Source organism: Bos indicus, chromosome 6 (genome assembly GCF_029378745.1).
Source record: "Bos indicus isolate NIAB-ARS_2022 breed Sahiwal x Tharparkar chromosome 6, NIAB-ARS_B.indTharparkar_mat_pri_1.0, whole genome shotgun sequence".
Lineage (NCBI taxonomy): Eukaryota > Metazoa > Chordata > Mammalia > Artiodactyla > Bovidae > Bos > Bos indicus.
The window spans coordinates 92,440,311-92,457,732 of NC_091765.1; the positions used below are offsets into that span (position 1 = coordinate 92,440,311).

The 17,422-nt window shown below is 42.3% G+C and overlaps 1 protein-coding gene across 9 annotated transcripts in view; it reads left to right on the top strand.

The window, feature by feature from the left end:
• The window catches only part of SEPTIN11 (septin 11), a 145,528-nt gene that overhangs the window by 40,897 nt on the left and 87,209 nt on the right, over nt 1-17,422 (top strand). The window lies entirely within an intron of this gene.

The following is a 17,422-nucleotide window of genomic DNA, read 5'->3' on the forward strand; positions in this document are numbered from 1 at the left end:
TGGGGAAGGCGGAGTCCGTTTTCTTTCTCTTTCCCCCTTTCTTTGTCGCTGTTCAAAGTCCATTTTCGTCCCATGGGCTTGTGGGCTCTCTGAGAGAGGCTTTTCCCGCTCTGTCACCGCCTGTTCCTTTCCTCCTCTTCTCCTGCTCACCGCTGTGTAGCTGCAGGTGGTGGCTGCAGAGGGTTTGTAGGTATATAGACCCAAGTCTCCGGGAGATCCTGGAAGCTCTGAAAGCCCAGAAGTGCAAAATGCAAGACTGTGCTCTCAGATCCTACCCCTACCCTCCCAGCCCCACCGCCCGCCCCGGCTCTTCTTGCAACTCCTCCCCCAGATACCCTCTCTTTTTGCACCTCTTCCCCATCATTTAGCGGAGTCCCTCTCCGGGTTCTAACCTGGTTTGGTGGTTCAGCTGCCAGAGATGTTTTCAAAGGTATTCTCCACCCTCGGAACATGTGCAGTGGTCATATTGAAGCGTAACTGTGGGTCTTGTAGGCATTTTAAACTCTAATATTTAATGACATACTCTTAAGAATTCAGGTCTCCTCTTGATAATTAGTGGTCATAGATTGTTGTTACTGAGGGGATTTGCAGTCTCTGGGCTGATCCCTTTATTTTTCTGGTGAGAAAATTGAGGTCCAGAGAGGTCAAGTTCATCTGGTTAAATTACTACCCCCATCCCCCTACCCCAACCCCTTCCCTAACACACACACACACACACACACACACACACTCTCTCTCTCTCTCTCTCTCTCTCTCTCTCTCTCTCTCTCTCATTTCCAGAGCAGTGATTCAGATAACTAAAACAACAAGATAATTGGACAGTGGCTAGGAATGCAAATATTCTGTGTGTGTAGGGGGAGGATGTCTTTCAGTGACACCTATTACTGGTGCATTCTTGGGGCAAGGGGGAGGTGGAAGAAATAATTTGCTGCACATTTTCTATAAATTAGTTAGTTCATATATGTCAGCTAAATAGGAACAGTATGTGGATTTAAGACTCAGTTGTGTGGCCGTAATCATATCCAACACCAGGTCTGCCAACCAGATGTGAACTTAATCCCTCAGAATTCTTGTGTAAGACCTTGCTCATTCAAAAACAGAGGCGACTTTACAAAGTATATGTGCACAGAGGAGGTGCCTGCTTTCTCTGCACATTCCCTGTTGTCACTAGAATTAAGATTAAATTACTTACAGTTTGAAAACAGAGGACTTTTTTTTGGATCAAATTGTGGTAGGGGTGATCAGGAGTTGACTACAAAGTTACAAAGTCTTTTCATGCAACTTGCAAGGAATTGTTGAATGGTTTCACTTTGTTCATTCAGGTACTGTCTTAGTGTAGTATTTGCACTTAGGTCTTCAAAACAACCCCAGTGAATGCAAAAGATTCTCCAAACCCAGCCCCAAGGTCTCATATAGAGTCCTTGATGGTAGAATTCGCTGCCCCCTCCTTTTCCCTTATCTAGTCTGTGATTTGAACAAAAGAAGGGAAGGGTGCGTTGAGAGAAAAGAATTACTCCAAAGTTGATTGTGAATGGAATGTCCCCAGTTACTCCTTTAGAATTAGTTGTTGTTTTTTTAAGTTGTTTAGGAAACCATGATCAAATCTCCTTTCCCTACAAACTGCCTCTCGTTCAGATTGAAGAAAACTTCAGTCAAAATAAGTTGCTCTCAGCTTGAGACTGACATTCTTGGACTTGAATATCTTAATCTGATATCCCAAGTAAATATGACATTTTACTGAGCAAGAATCTTTACATATAAGAGGTAGTATTTTCTGTCTTCTGAAGTGGTTATATTCAGTTATATCCATTTTAATTTCAAGGCTAAATTGAGACGTCTCAAGTGGATTTATTGTTGGCTGGGCAACAGGACCTTCAGTCTGGTGTGATTCTGTTTATTTCCATTTTGATCTCGACCCCTAGCTTCACCATTTTCCCAAGCGTGGTTTTTGTATTAGGGTCTCAGAGGCCCCTGAGGCACATCTGCTGTTTCCAGAGTGTGACTGGTGATTAGCAAGAGCATTTCTTCCCTAGGGATGTGTCCACATTTTGGATGAGTTAGTATTTTGGCATCCAAGTCCCAGGGCAGCTATTATCTTTATTTTAATCAGAGCATGGTAATTCACTCTACCTGGGAAGAAGCTTTAAGTAGCTGATCCTCTTACCCAGTGGTGTTCATCAAGTTATAGGGTCTGGGGGTTTAGAGGGGTTTTAGAGGTCATTTGGTTCAGCCTCCTCTGCAATGCAGAAATATTTTCTGCGTTATCCCCAATAGAAGTGTTAAACTTTTCCAGTGGTGGAGAGTCCTCTATGATATCAAGAAACTTTTTCAAGAAACAAGTTTAATTGTTGTTTTATTCACTGTACCCAAAGGAATAGAAAATCATGTTTGTTCATTAGCTCATTTAACACTGTTTATTGAACACCTTCTCTGTGCCAGTACTTTTCGGGATACAGTAGTGGACAACCGAGAAATTCCTTTTTACCTAAAGCTTTTATTTTCTGAAAGATTTAGTGTCCGTGTGTATTATAGAAACAAATTTCAACAGAGTATGTAAGCCATTTAGGGAGAAAGGAAATCACGTGCCTATTGCTGAGTGAAAAGCTATGATGCAGGTGAAGGATCTTATCTGTTTGAGTGTTATTATCTGTTTGAGGGTTATTATAGGCAGTTCCTAAGATATGGTCTGTCTTCAGCCGGAGGGTGAGGACTGGCAGTGAAAAGTTATTTTCCCTTGTTGTAAAATTGCCATTTTTATGACTTGGGGATGTGGCCCCTACATGAAGGTCTCTGGTTGTTGCAGAAGGAGTAAATCTTTTGAAAGCTGTGGAATATTTTTCTGTCTTTTAAAATATCTAGAAATGATGTCTCTACATCACAATGAAAAATTGACCCAAGTAATTGATTAAAAGACCAAAGCTACTCATAATCCCATTGTCCTGATATAACAGTACTTAGAGTGTTATTTTCATCCATTTTTTGAGGTTTATACCAGCAAGCATAACCCATACCATATAAACTGTTACTAAGAAACCAAACTGTTGAATTGGGAGATTGGGATTGACATATATACACCGTGGTAAAGAATCTACCTGCAGTGCAGGAGACGGTTTTTGATCGCCGGGTTGGGAAGATCCCTTGGAGAGAGGAATGGCAACCCACTCCAGTATTCTTGCCTGGGAAATCCCATGGACAGAGGAGCCTGGCGGGCTACAGTCCATGGGGTCACAAAAGAGTCAGGCGTGACTGAGCAACTAAACCACACCAACAATAAAATAGATAACTAATGTGAACCTACTGTATAGCGTTCTGTTCAGTGCTCTGTGGTCACATAAATGGAAAGGAAATTCAAAACAGGGGGGATATATGTAAAAAATAAATAAACCAAACTATGTGCCTGGGAAGACCCTATGTGACTAATTGGAGGTTCATATAGTGAAGGAAACAGATGCTTAGTGCTTTCACAGGGGCCACCATATGTCTGTGTCCAGACAAAAGAATGAATGATTTGGATGGCCTGCTTTGATTAATTACCAGAAGACTCAGTGTCTATTGCCACTCATTGATGGTACCACAACTGATAGTGATGCTTGGGTTTTGACTCCCTGTGGAGCCAGCCACAGAGTTTTCTGTGCCTTTCTTTCTCTTTACAGGGCCTACACTTGGTTGGGGGAGGAGCAGGGTAGGGACCGCTCTTGCATTTTATCATTTTGGGGGAACTGTCTTTCATAGCCTTAGTTAGACTGTCTCACCCGGGGTCAGCCAAGCTGAACCATTATTAAAACAAAGACCCAGTAGATCTAAAGCTTCTATCCTTTTTCCCAAGGAGAACTACTTTGCAATATAATTGATACCGCCTCTGTTTTGGGTTTGTTAGTTTGTTTTAATCCAGATTGACAGAAAACTCCCTTCCAACTAAATAATACCTCTTCTACCGACTCAGGCCTGTTGGCAGCCCATCAGTGCAGCTGCTGTTGAACAAAGAGAAACAGAACTGGTGCTAAGGTGAAACAGGTTTCTAAAAGAATCCTAGTGCTCTAAGAAGCAAGTTTGCGTTGTCTCAGGCCTGGCCTGAGGTAGAAATCAGGTCTGTTGCCTGAATGACCAGGCATCAGAGCCACCTCTTCTGGATCCATGCCAATGAGAGTGAGCATGGCACTCAAGTCAAAGGATGCAGGAGGTTGAGCTGTGTAGATGTGCTTTGTCTATCTGCTGGGCTAGGATGGCACAGGACAGAGTGTGATGTATTGATGGAGGGGCCAGGCTGCACTGGAGAAGTAGCAATGACTTCAAGCTCCAAAAGGGCATCTTTGGTGTCTGACAGGGGGCAGCTTCATTCCTGCCTTTTAAAAAAAAAAATTATTATGTTAAAATTTTTGTGAAAATAGACATAAAATGTGTCTACTTTTGATGACTAAGATTCCTTTGGAAAGAAATTATGAATTTTTTTACTTTCTAATTTTTTTTTTTCCTCGTGGAAGTAGAATCATTGTAATACAGATAGGTTAAAAGTGGCAAAACAAAACCACTCTCAACACCCTAATGCATCAGTAGTCATTCTTGCTTTATCTGGCTTCATCTTGGCTAATCCAGCTGCTTTGTCAGATATTTCATGGGCACTTTCTTTGTGCAGGTGCTGAGGTTATGATGTGAGTACTTGAGATGCTGTTCCTGCTGCTCTCATCAAATTTATCTAACAGATGAATAAGCACTAGGATTTAGCAAGGAAAGCAGGTGGGGAAAAGTGTTCCAAGCCAAGGGAACAGTGTGTGCAAAGCTCTGAGGTGAGGCAGAGCCTCTTAAATCCAGTGTAGCAGGGGCATCAGCATTCAAGATGGGGGATTGGTAGACAGATAGGAGGCTGGGGAGGTGATGGAAAGAGATCACATCATGTTTGTGGTACATTCTTTGGGACATGGTATTGACTACACAGCATTTCCAGTATTTTCGATGCTATCCTGCCGCCCCACAACTTACAGTATCCCAGATTCTTGCACTGGGTTGATAGAAGACACTGAAAATCTTCAGAACACTAATTCTTCAGGTTTCAGGGAAGGTTCAGGGGAGTTGATTCCTTTCGTGGCCAAATCTAGCCCTTAAAGAACAGAGGAAGCCTGAGGAAGGGCAGGGAGAGGGGGAGGGATCCAGTAACAGAATCACCAGGTCTTCCCCTGTCTAGTTATCTGTATTGAGCTCTTCCTCAAAAGGCAGAACTAAAGTCTTAGACCTGAAGCAACTGAGTCCCAAAGGGTGGGGTGGGGAGAATGCTGGGACTCCTCCCGCCTCAGATTGTGTGTTGTCCATAAAGAAAACTAAAAACCCATTGGATCCTATGAAGACAGGAAAGAAAGAAAGTGAAGTTGCTCAGTCATGTCAGACTCTTTGCGACCCCATGGACTGTATGTAGCCTACGAGGCTCCTCCATTCATGGGATTGTCCAGGCAAGAATACTGGAGTGGGTTACCATTTCCTTCTCCAGGAGATCTTCCCGACCCACGTCTTAAAAACCAGGGTCCTAACCCACTCCGGTATTCTTGCCTGGAAAAGTCCATGGACAGAGGAGCCTGCCAGGCTGCAGTCCATGGGGTTACATGACTGAGCATGTGTGCGTGAGAGTGGAGGGTTATGGGTTGGTAGCAATAAATTGGTAGAACTAAAATAAAATAAAAAAAACCCAGAGTCCTCCTAAGACTTAATCCTTTTTCATTCATCTCCCTTTGTGTACCATTTTCATGCCAGTATAAACTTCATGAATCTCATTAAGGGTGCCCATTAAATTTACTCAGACCTGCTGTTGCAAGGAAAAGGCTTAACTCACAACTTCTCTGTACAGGAAACCTGTGTAGCATCTTGACTTTTTAAAGTGTTTTCTGTTTAAATTATTGTCAAGACAGTTCTTTTTTAATCCTCAATTCCTAAGAAATAATGTAGTCAAGGAAACTGAGGCACAAAGAAGTCATCACTCACCTGATCTGGTACAACCAGTTAGTGGGACAACTTGGCTTTGGAACCCATGGCTGTTAACCAACATGCATACACCTGTTGGTCAGGGAGACTCAGTTCTGTTGAGGTAAACAAACTGCTCCCAAGATCTGGTGGCTTACCCAGCAGAGGTTTGTTTCTCACGCAGACTCCCTGTCTGTTCCTTCCTCTGAGATCCACTCCATGCTGAACTGACCCTTGGACCCAGCTGAGGGAGTGTCCTGTCCTCTCCGCTGGACGTTGCCAGTCTGGCAGCAGAGGAGAAAGAGGCAGGCTGAACCCTGAACTGACTTTCCAGGCTCTTAGATGAGTCACTTCCACTGTGAACCTCACTGGCCAAAATAAATGGTCATTTCTAAATTCAGCAGGATGGAGGTGGATAGTCTTCTGCAGAGAGGGGCTCTGCTGGTCACATGGCCAAGCTGGAGGGGATGGGGGAAGTCAACCCTCGCCTAGGAAGGGCCAGTGGTGGTGTTCAATAGCGAGATTTCACCATACCTGGTGGCTCAGACAGTAAAGAATCTACCTGCAGTGTAGGAGACTGGCTTTGATCCCTGGGTTGGGAAGATCCCCTGGAGAAGGAAATGGCAACCCACTCCACTATTCTTGCCTGGAGAATACCACGGATGAAGGAGCCTGGCGGGCTACAGTCCATGGGGTTGCAAAGAGTTGGACACAACTGAGTGACTAATACGTTCCCCTTCCTAGTCAGGGCGTCTTCTGGACAGCCACGTGTCCTTATTTTGTAAAATTGTCTCCCTGTCGGTAGTGATTTCTCTCGGTCAGTTTGATTTCTGTGATTCCTGCTGGATTTTGTAAACTGAAGAGAGAGGGAGAAAGTGTTCAGCCAGGATGAACTGAAGGCTGAGAGTGTGACTGTGCCTGTTCTTTCACAGTGAACTTCCAAGTAGCCTCATCACCAGATAAGGGATGGGCGGTGACCTTCTCAAAGACCTTCTGTGCTGCTCTCTGGTGGCCCCAGCTCTGGGACTGTACTCTCTGGGAACTGGTTTTGAGGCCATTAGGACTTCAGCTGCTTGATAGGCTGATTTCCCTTAGGATGCTTCCAAATCAGTCTTTTTTTCCCAGGCCTGTCTGTTTCTAAATACATCTATGACCCCCTTCTTTTTTGTGGTGTTTTCTCTCCACTGAGAGATACTAGTACAGTTGTCCCTTGGTGTCCATGGGGACTGGTTCCGGGATCCCCGTGGATCCCCAAATATGCGGATGCTCAAGCCCCTTATATAGAATAGCCTAGTGTAGTCTGCACTACGTATCTAGATTCACCCAGCTGCTGATGTGGTCCCTGCAGACCACTTGGATGGAGGACTGTATGCAGCATTTTGGTTAAGAATGTGGGCTCTAGAGCCAGACTGCTGGAAGAATCTTTGGGTATCAGCTCTGCCATTTGACCTCCTTTATGACCTTAGGTTACCCCTCAGTCCTCATCTGTAAAAGAAATACAGTGCGCGCTCAGTGGTGTCTCACTCTTTGTGACCCCATGGATGTAGTCCACCAGGCTCCTCTGTTCATGGGATTCTCCAGGCAAGCATACTGGAGTGGGTTGCCATTTCCTCCTCCAGGGGATCTTCCCGACCCAGGGATCAAACTAGTGTTTGCTGCATCTCCTGCATTGGCAGGCAGATTCTTTACCACTGAGCTGCCTGGGAAGCCCCAAATAATTACAGTACCTTGCTCAAAGGTTTACAGGATTAAATGAGTTAGTACACCAGGTGCTTTCAGTAATGCAGTCCATTTTAATTCCAGCTGTGCTGTGCTGATCTCTGGCAGGCATAGACCTCATCTCTACAGCTTTCTTCCCTAAGCTTTTCTGCTGTAGCCACTTGGGTTCTGCTTAGCTACTCTGACCTATGTACAAATCTGGATATCCAAGGTTGTTACCATTCCGTGGGCCCACCTTTGACTGCTGGGGATGCAAGCTGGTAGAGAAATACTTCTCTCTTTTATTACTAAGTTGGACAATTCTGAAACACAATAGATAGGGCTCCTCAGAGGCTCCACATGGACCCCAGCCCACAGGAATGACTGGCTCCATCCTTTAAGATGGTGTTCCTCTTTCCCTATTAAACTATTCCAGGTCCCCACTCCTGTTCCTTGGGATCCCTTTTCAAAATAGCTGCGTGCACACACGCTCTTGTCTCAGGTTTCCACATTTTGGGGAAAACTGGGCGAAAACACCTTGTTTCCTGGTTTGGGTCTCTTTTTTTGCTTTATGCAGATGAGGGAGCTTGCATGTTACTTTTGTAACATAACAAAGCATTCTGGACATCAAAAAAAAAAATAGGTTCACAACAAACTGATCTTTTATCAGATTTTTACTATTTACTAGAGATCAGACTTCAAACTTCTGTAAAAACTGGTCTTAGGAACTAGAGGTCAGACTTCAAACTTCTGTAAAAACTGGTCTTAGGAAAAAGGCCTCTCCGTCACCTAAACTTTTCTATGATTTTCCTCCCTAGATCCTTGGGATGGAATTCTCACACTCCCCAGTTTGCAGGTGCTTTTTCTGAGGGTATGGAGCCTACTTTGTGCTGTAACTTGTTTATCATACTGATTTCAAGTCAGTGACATATATTTTGTTACCTAGAAACTAGACACAGAATGTATGAGGGAAGATGTGTGTGTGTGTTGTTTTTCCTTATGATGTCCCTTTTTATTTTTTAATTGGAGGATAATTGCTTTACAATATTGTGTTGATTTCTGCCATCCATCAACATGAATCAGCCACAGGTATACCTAATACGTCCCCTCCCTTGTGATTATGACTCTTGTGAATATGTCCCCTCCCTTGTGAACCTCCCTCCCATTCCCTACCCCATCCCACCCCTCTAGGCTGTCAGAGAGCACTGGGTTGAATGCCCCGTGTCACATAGCAAATTCCCACTTGCTATCTATTTTACAATATTACTCAGCTACGAAAAAGTGTTTTTGATATATGCCTGGGCTGTGAACTTGGGCCAAAGCTTAAAACTTTTTGACAAAGAGAAATTTGGGAGCTTACACTGTCCGCAAAGATTGGAAAAATGAGGTAGCAGTTCTTGAAAGAGTTTTTCATTAATTAATGTTGGGCGATTTTAAGGGCCCAGATTAATTTATGTATGTACCCGAGAGTTCTGAGGATAATTGTTCAAATCATCCTGGCTCTTTGTAGAAGCCTAGCTCAGAGGTGGTTTCTGATGTGGAAGAGATATTTGGAAACATAGAAGCCAAACTGATTGATTCTCCAAATCTCACCAAACTTGTCGCCTTTGGTCTTACCCTGAGATGTGGTTTGACTTTCTGTGTGGGTGGGCAATCAGAGACTATGCTGGAACCGTTTGATTGTTTACCTATTAGGTACTTCTTTGTTTTCAGACTCTTCCAATCCTTAGTCAACCTTTGAATCACTTCTCCCCTGGGGGATATTTGTTGGTCCTGAAGCACAGATTTATCTCTTTGGCCCTCTGGAGAAGTCTTTTAGTTGCTGGTAATCAAGTTTTCCTGATTCAGAAAACAGAATGCTAAGGTATTTTATGAACTTAAGGCAGAATATGAAATTAAGATCAGCCATTGAAATGACTGATAATTAATTTGTTGTCACTAGCTGCCGTTCCAAAGCTGACTTTTAAAGCTAAAGAGACCTTTGTCTAAACTGGATTTTATAACCCAGTCAGAGCCGAGAGAGATGAGAATTCTCAGGGACTTTCTTTAACAGAGATTTATGTAGGCATATTGTGGAGTTAGGAATACTGCTAAATGTTACTTCTTCTTTTTTAAGGATTTTGTTTTCTTATTCCTCAAAGGTCTTTCCTGTTTCCCTGTTTCATTAAGTCAACAGACACTGAGCCTGGGCCAGTACCATGCATGAGTGAAGATGTTAAAATCTTATTCCTTTTCATTTTCCCACTAAACCAAGCCAGAACCAAAAATCTTTTTTGGCATATGGAGCTCCCTGTCACTGAGATTAAAAATTTTGAAGGGAAATTCCCTGGTGGCCCAGTGGTTAGGACTTGGGTGCCCTCAATGCCGTGGCTCTGGGTTCAATCCCTGTTTGGGGAAATGAAGATCCCACCTGCCACATGGCATAGCCCAAAATTAAAAAGTAAATAAATAAAAATAAAGATGTACTCAGTCTGTCTGGGAAGAAGAAATTACCTCATTAGATATAGATGAAAGCTTAGCCCATAGTCATCAGCCTGGATTTTTGTGTTCATTCTTCCCACTGACCTTAGGTAATCTTCCATCAGTAATTTGATTTAATTTTTAATCCCAACCATGAGAAAATTAAGTGTTTTTTTTTTAAAAAGTGAAAAGTTGTTTTCCTATTCTAAAATAAAGGTAGTTGGAGGAGAAACTTAATAAATTGGAAGCTGAAATGTGTGATTTCTCCTTTTTTCAAACTAAAACTGGAATCATTTTTCAGTTTTGTTGGTTTTTTGGGTCTTCAAAATATATGTATATTTCAAAATATGCATTTGAAATGTTGCTAATTTGCACATTGGCTTTGCCATTAAACTCAACTGCACAGACAGCAGTGATGTCCTAGTTGAAGTTGTGCGATTGCATACATTTTTCCTGTGATAAGATTTCAATGGGTGAAAGTTAATTTTCGAAATAACATTGTGAGGTAGTTTGATTAGATATTATTCTTGATCCAAGCCCATCAGCCCCTGTTTTGATGGATCAGGACTCAGACTTGATGATCTTAAGGCCAAGTCTTCTGACTATTGGTTATACCTCTTCTTAGCAAATAGAGATTCCAGATACCACCCTAGGCTGCAGACCAGTGCTGTCAGGTAGAACTTTCTATGACAATGGAAATGTTCTCCTACTGCATTGATCAGTATGGTAGCTGCTAAACAGGTTGCTGTTTAACATTTGAAATATGGCTGGTGCAACTACGGAATTAAATTTTTTGTCTGGTTTAATTCATTTGCTTTAAATAGCTACATGTGGCTATTGCGCTGAATAGTGAACCTTTAGGAGTATAGTCTAGAGATATTTACAACCTGATGTCTGTCTCAATTTTTAGAAAACTTTTTTGTTGAAGAAAATATCATAGACAGAGTAGGGATGGAAGTGTTCATTGTAATGTTCTCTCATCACCCAGACCAGTCTTAGTTCATCTAGTTCTCCTTTTCTCTTCTCTTCCCCACCCATCAGTCCCTCAAACTATTTTGAAGTAAATTCCAGGTGCAGTCCAATCTCATTTTGTTTTAAAAACTAAGAAGGTGATCTGGGGAAGTAGGGGAATGGTATCAGAGAGGTACTCAGGTATCTTCAAATGTATCTATGATTTAAAAAAAAAAAGACTTGAAGTATATGGATGGGACAAGCTATGGTTTGATGAAGCTAGGTAATGAGTATACAGATGTGTTATGTTTTGTATGCTTGAAACATTTCATCACTATCATAATCAGAAAAAAGCCAAGCTTGAGCCCAGAGATTGAACAGTCACTGTACCAGGCCTTCTTTACCTGTGTCTACTGTGAACTTTGAATTCATGGGTAATTTAAACATTCCAACATTGTTCACATACGGTATTTATCATTGAGCTTAATTGAATGCCAGCAGTGCAGCAGCAGCAGCACTATAGAGTCATAGGATCTGAAAAGGTGGAAAGGAAGGTGAGGATCTTTTTCTTTAGCCCAGTCTCCTCCCATCACTTGGTTGCAGAGAGTCTAGCTTGATGGGAGCTCACATTGAGCCCAGAGCTGTCTATCACACTTGCCAGATGGACTGATTTGCTAAGTTAAAGCTTGCAGCGCTAAGTCACTCCTTGTGGTGTTGTTGTTTAGTTGCTAAGTCATGTCAGATTCTTCTTCACCTCATGGGCTGCAGCACACTAGGCTTCCCTGTCCTTCACTAACTGTCTCCTGGGGTTTGTTCAAATTCATGTCTGTTGAGTCAGTGATACTGTCTAACCATCTCATTCTCTGCTGCCCTCTTCTCCTTTTGCCTTCAATCTTTCCCAGCATCAGGGTCTTTTCCGATGAGTCAGCTCTCTGCCTCAGGTGGCCAAAGTATTGGAGCTTCAGCATCAGTCCTTCCAATGAATATTCAGGGTTGATTTCCTTTAGGATTGACTGGTTTGATCTCCTTGTCCGAGGGACTCTCAAGCGTCTTCTTCCGCTCCACAGTTCAAAAGCATCAATTCTTTGGCCCTTAGCCTTCTTTATGGTCCAACTCTCACATCCTTACATAGCTACTGGAAAAACTATAGCTTTCACTAAACAGACCTCTGTCATGCCTACCTACTTTTCAAAATGCCAGATTCTTATGATCTCTGTTAGAGCAGATACATTATTTCTAAGTCTGCTTGCAGTTTTGCAGATATTCTTGTTGGAGGGAAATGTTTCTATAAGAGTATGAAGAAGTCATTTGTGAAAATTGTATCTTTGGGGCTGAAAATCGATGCCTGTTACTGGTGGAGATTATTACAGGAAATGCCTGTTTGTTTTTTATATTTCTGTTTATAAAAGAAACCCTTGTCGCAAGCACATTTTGGTCATATGGACACACTGAAGGAAATAGTGCTGGCATCAATGATTCTTAAAAGTGCATTTTTCCTTCACAACATAAAGCAAGAATTATTGCTGTGTGTTTGTAGTTCAATTTAGGGGCTAATAATGATTTTCTTCCTTAGGATAGAGTGCAGCATATGTATATTCTAAATTTGGAACCCTATACTTATGATCTCAGGATTCAAGGGGAATGAATTTGTGATGGTAAAAGGATCTCGTATCATCAGAAATGCTCCCAGGCCTTGGCTCAGCTGTCCTTTGATGGAGAAAGATAATATGCTTTAGAAGAGCTATTAAAGATGTTAGCAACATTTTGAACAACTGCAAGCCCGGTGTTGCAACAGGATGCTGTTCCTCTTCCTTGTCTCTGAGTCTGCCCTTTGTATTCCCTTGGTCTTTTGTTATCCACATTCCTGGGAGGGAGGGAAGAGCTTTGTCTGATCTCATCATCTACATCTCTGCTTAGTCCAGTTAGTTTTTTGTCTCATGGTTTGTGGAGACAGTGAATAGCTGGTTAATACCCTACATATAAATGTTGCCAGGAGTCAAGATTTATGCCATTTTGCACATAATACTCCCATGAAATGAGCCTCCTTATCTCCACTTGACAAGAGATACTTGAATCCATGGTAGGGCAAGATTTAGGGAAATGATTTGTCAAATCAGTTGCTCTGTCCTTTTCATGCAGGATAGAGACAAACTATTAAGGCTTTTAAAATGACTGTGACCTGATTAGGAGAATATAGCAACTATTTTCAGTAAAGAGGACATAAGATTAGCAAGAGTAGCAAGTTCTTTTATTTTTTTTTTCATGTATTATATATATTATAATACATAAACATATCTAGCAATAACATGCCTTGAAAAAGAAATTCATATAATCTAGATCTCAAGCATTCTTATACTTAATTACCATTAGAAAAATGTCAAATTTAATGTAACCATAACACTAATAAGAAATAGAAGTTTATCTTACATGTTCTCTTTAAAATAGTTATGAGCCATGGTTTACTGTAGTTTACTAGCAGTCTAGCAGTCTTTAAAGTGTTAGTCACTCAGTTGTGTCCGGCTCTTTGCGACCCCATAGACTGTAGCCCACTAGGGTCCTCTGTCCATGGGATTTCCCAGGCAAGAATATTGGAGTGGGTAGCCATGCCCTTCTCCAGGGGATCTTCCTGACCCAGAGTTCTAACCCGAGTCTCCTGCACTGCAGGCAGATTCTTTGCCATCCGAACCACCGGGCCTCAATTTTGTCATGGAGTGAATTATTTATGGTATGGAGACACAGTAAGGGGGAGACATGGTGAGATAGTAGGGGAGAGATACTGGTGCATCAAACCATCTTTGACCATGGGGAGCTTCATTGTTTGGTTCATTTATTTGAGAGAAAAAAAGTACCAAAAGGGACAACGCTCCGATTCTTCAATTAAATTACTATAAATGCCCAAGCACGTGCCACCTCTTGGTTTTAGCTGTTGAAATGAGGGTGTTAGAGATGTCATAGTTTTCAATTTTTCAAAAGAAGATGGACATTTAAGAATTTGAGGTGCAATCTTCCCATCTGAAAATGCTGGCAACTGAATCAAATATTTTAAAATACTGTGTGGGCCACATACACATGTTCATGGGCTGTGCCTGCCAGTTTGCAGTCTGATTTCCATTGGAAATAATTCATTTATTTTTCTTGTATTTGAATAAAGAAATCATTCAAGTTTTAAAATTTTGTTTTGGTACGTCTTTTAGAATGCTTTAACATTTGAGCAATTAAAGCACTTTGTGTGGGAAATGTGCTGGTTTTTAAAACAGCAGCACTTCCTTGAATTCTGATATGAAAATGTCTGCATAGTTTTAAGGCAGCAGCAAAACTTGTAGATTGTGTCCTTCACAGGATCTCTCCAGACAGGTTTGATCCATTTGGGAGAAATAGAGCCAGAGCTGGGTGGTATGACCAGGATCCACGGCGGAGGGAGTGGGAGGCCTTCTTGAGAGTGTGGTGTCCGATGCAAATACTCCTCTGTGAAAATATTTGCTATACATAGTGAATGGGGTTGGATTTTTTTTCTTTTTTTCATTTTGGTTGAGGTCCAGTGACAGTTAATGGCTGTTCCTTGCAGGCTGTGAAATAATTTATGAGCTTGGCAGTAGGATGATGTAAAACGCAAGTGGATACAGGTAGAATAAGGTCTGTTACCAGATTCCAAGAAATTGTTAGTGCTGGAGCCAGGAGGGACTTTAGAGGTCACCTCATCAGGGCCTGCCTTTGAGATGGGAAGTCCAGTTCTGGGGAGTTCAGCTGAGACCGAAGTTTCTCATTTACCCTTCCCCGCCCAGCAGGAAGCCGGCACACCAGCTTCTCCTCTCTTCTTCCTGCCTGGAGGAAAATGTATCTTCTAGGACTTATTTGTGACAATCAGACAAACAAAAGCAGATGCTTGGTGAACAGAATACTTAGAAAACAACTTCTGAGGCTTCTGATCATCAGAAGATTTTTATGATAAAAATTTCTGTGATGGTTTTTTTGAGTTTTGATTCCCTTCTTTCCAAAAGACTACTTTTCCCTAATGGTTGTGTGTATTGAGTTACTCAGTCGTGTCTGACTGTTTGTGACCTCATGGACTGCAGCCCACCAGGCTTCTCTGTCCATGGAATTTTCCACGCAAGAATACTGGCATGGGTTGCCATTTCCTGCTCCAGGAGATCTTCCTGATTCAGGGATTGAAGCTGAGTCTCTTGCGACTTCTGCATTGACAGGCTGATTGTTTACCACTGCTCGTGGTAAAGCCCAGTGGTTATAAGAAGCAAAAATTTAGTTAGATCATCAACAGAAAAATGTGGCAGGACTTCCCTGGTGGCGCAGTGGCTAAGAATCTGCCTGCCAGTGCAGAGGACAGACAGGTTCCATCCCTGGTCTGAAAAGATCCCACATGCCGAGAAGCAGCGAAAGCCTGTGTGCCACAACTCCCGAGCCTGTGCTTTCAAGCCTGTGTGACACGACTCCGGAGTCCTGGGCACCCTAGAGACTGTGCCCCGCAAGAGAAGCCACACTTGGCCGCAACTAGAGAAAGCCCACACAAAGCAACAAAGATCCAGTGCAGCTAAAAATAAAATTAAAAATGTGGCGGTTAATTACCTTTAATTGTGTCCTATTTCCTGCTGGTGGGTTCAACCTCATGAACTAGTTGATTTCAGCTGTTTCTAAACTACGAAAATGCTAGTTTCCTGTGAGTCAGGATAGTAACTTGACAAAAGGGTAATTAAGTACAGTTGACCCTTGAGCGACACGGGTTTGAACTGCACAGGTCCACTTAGAAGTGGTAGTAAAGATTGCAGCTCTATACATCTGTAGTTGGTTGAATCCAAGGATGTAGAGGAACCACTGGTATGGAGGGCTGGCTATAAATTATATGAGGATTAACCCCTGGGTTATTCAAGGGCCAGCTTATACTGGGGTATCTTCCCAGTCTTCTAAAACTATCCTTAGCATTTTCCATGGTCACTGACCATTCAGCCCTTCTCGGTTTATCCGGCTCAAGCACTCTTCTGCTGGGACACTTTTACTGAGAGATGTGGGTTGAAAGCTCCCTGTGCACACGTGGAATAGTCTTCCTTCCACATGTTATATTTGGCTTGAAAAGCCTCCCTTGCCTTGAAGAAAAGACTGTCCAGCTGAAGTCAGAGGCTAGATTTGTCTAAGTTTTCAGGCCAACAGAAGCCAGTTGGAATGGAAGTCTTGGTCCACAGCAGTATAGTTTGATAGGCAGTCATAGTAATGTTACAACTTGTATTGAGGATTTGAAACTTTTGGAAACATTGCCCTGTTACTGTAATTTAATCCTAACTGTATTTGGCCATGGTAGTGGTGATGGGGGGTGGTGAGTGGGCCCACAGAAAGCAGTGTTCTAAACTTTAGATTTTTTCTTCTGCTAGTTTTCTAAATCGAATCCACTGAGTATTGCCTTTGTCAAACCAACTTCTGTAAAAGAAGTGGCATCTTGGCATTTTGCAGATTCTGAAAATAAGTATAAAATGAGACATTTAAGCTTAACTCTGAAATTGTTACTTGAGAGATGTTGTGATCTCAATAATATTTCAGACCTCTGACAAAATAGAATAAATCTTTTGACTTGAGGCATCAAGGGAATTGAGGCATCAAGGGAATTGAAAATGTATACTCCTTTTTCTTAAGAAATTTTAAAAAAGAAATCCACCCCAGATCCAGGCAATAGGAGAAAGCCAAACTCTACCAAATTCATGGCTCATAAAGGTCAGCGTGCACTGCAGCTGCATAAATATGAGAGAGCCACCACAAAGAGCAACTTGGAAATGGGGTTTTTCTGTACTCCTCTGAATCAGAGGATTAGTTAGAAATTCACTTCTGTGGAGAAGGAAATGGCAACCCACTCCAGTGTTCTTGCCTGGAGAGTCCCAGGGATGGAGGAGCCTGGTGGGCTGCCGTCTGTGGGGTCTCATGGAGTCGGACACGACTGAAGCAACTTAGCAGCAGCAGCAGCAGCAGCAGCAGCAGCAGCAGCAGCCTGGACCCAGGTGATCTGTTGGTTTGATGCCTTTTTGTTTTTATTTCTGCTGTATCAAAACCAAGCAATACCAAATTAATGACAAAAATGGAAGAATGAAAGGTGATTCAACTCTTCTTGATTTTTTTTTTTCCTCCACTCGCCAAGAGAAAATGATGGTTAGAGAACTTTTAACCTAACTTGACACCTTGCCTGGGTGTTAGTTATTCTTTTTTTTTTTTTAAATATAGGTTTGTTTATTTTAATTGGAGGCTAATTGCTTTACAGTGTTACATTGGTTTTGCCATGAATTGACATGGGTCTGCCACGGATGTACACGTGTTCCCCGTCCTGAACCTGTTAGTTATTCTTAAATGCTCACTCTCCATGGGAGCCCCTAGG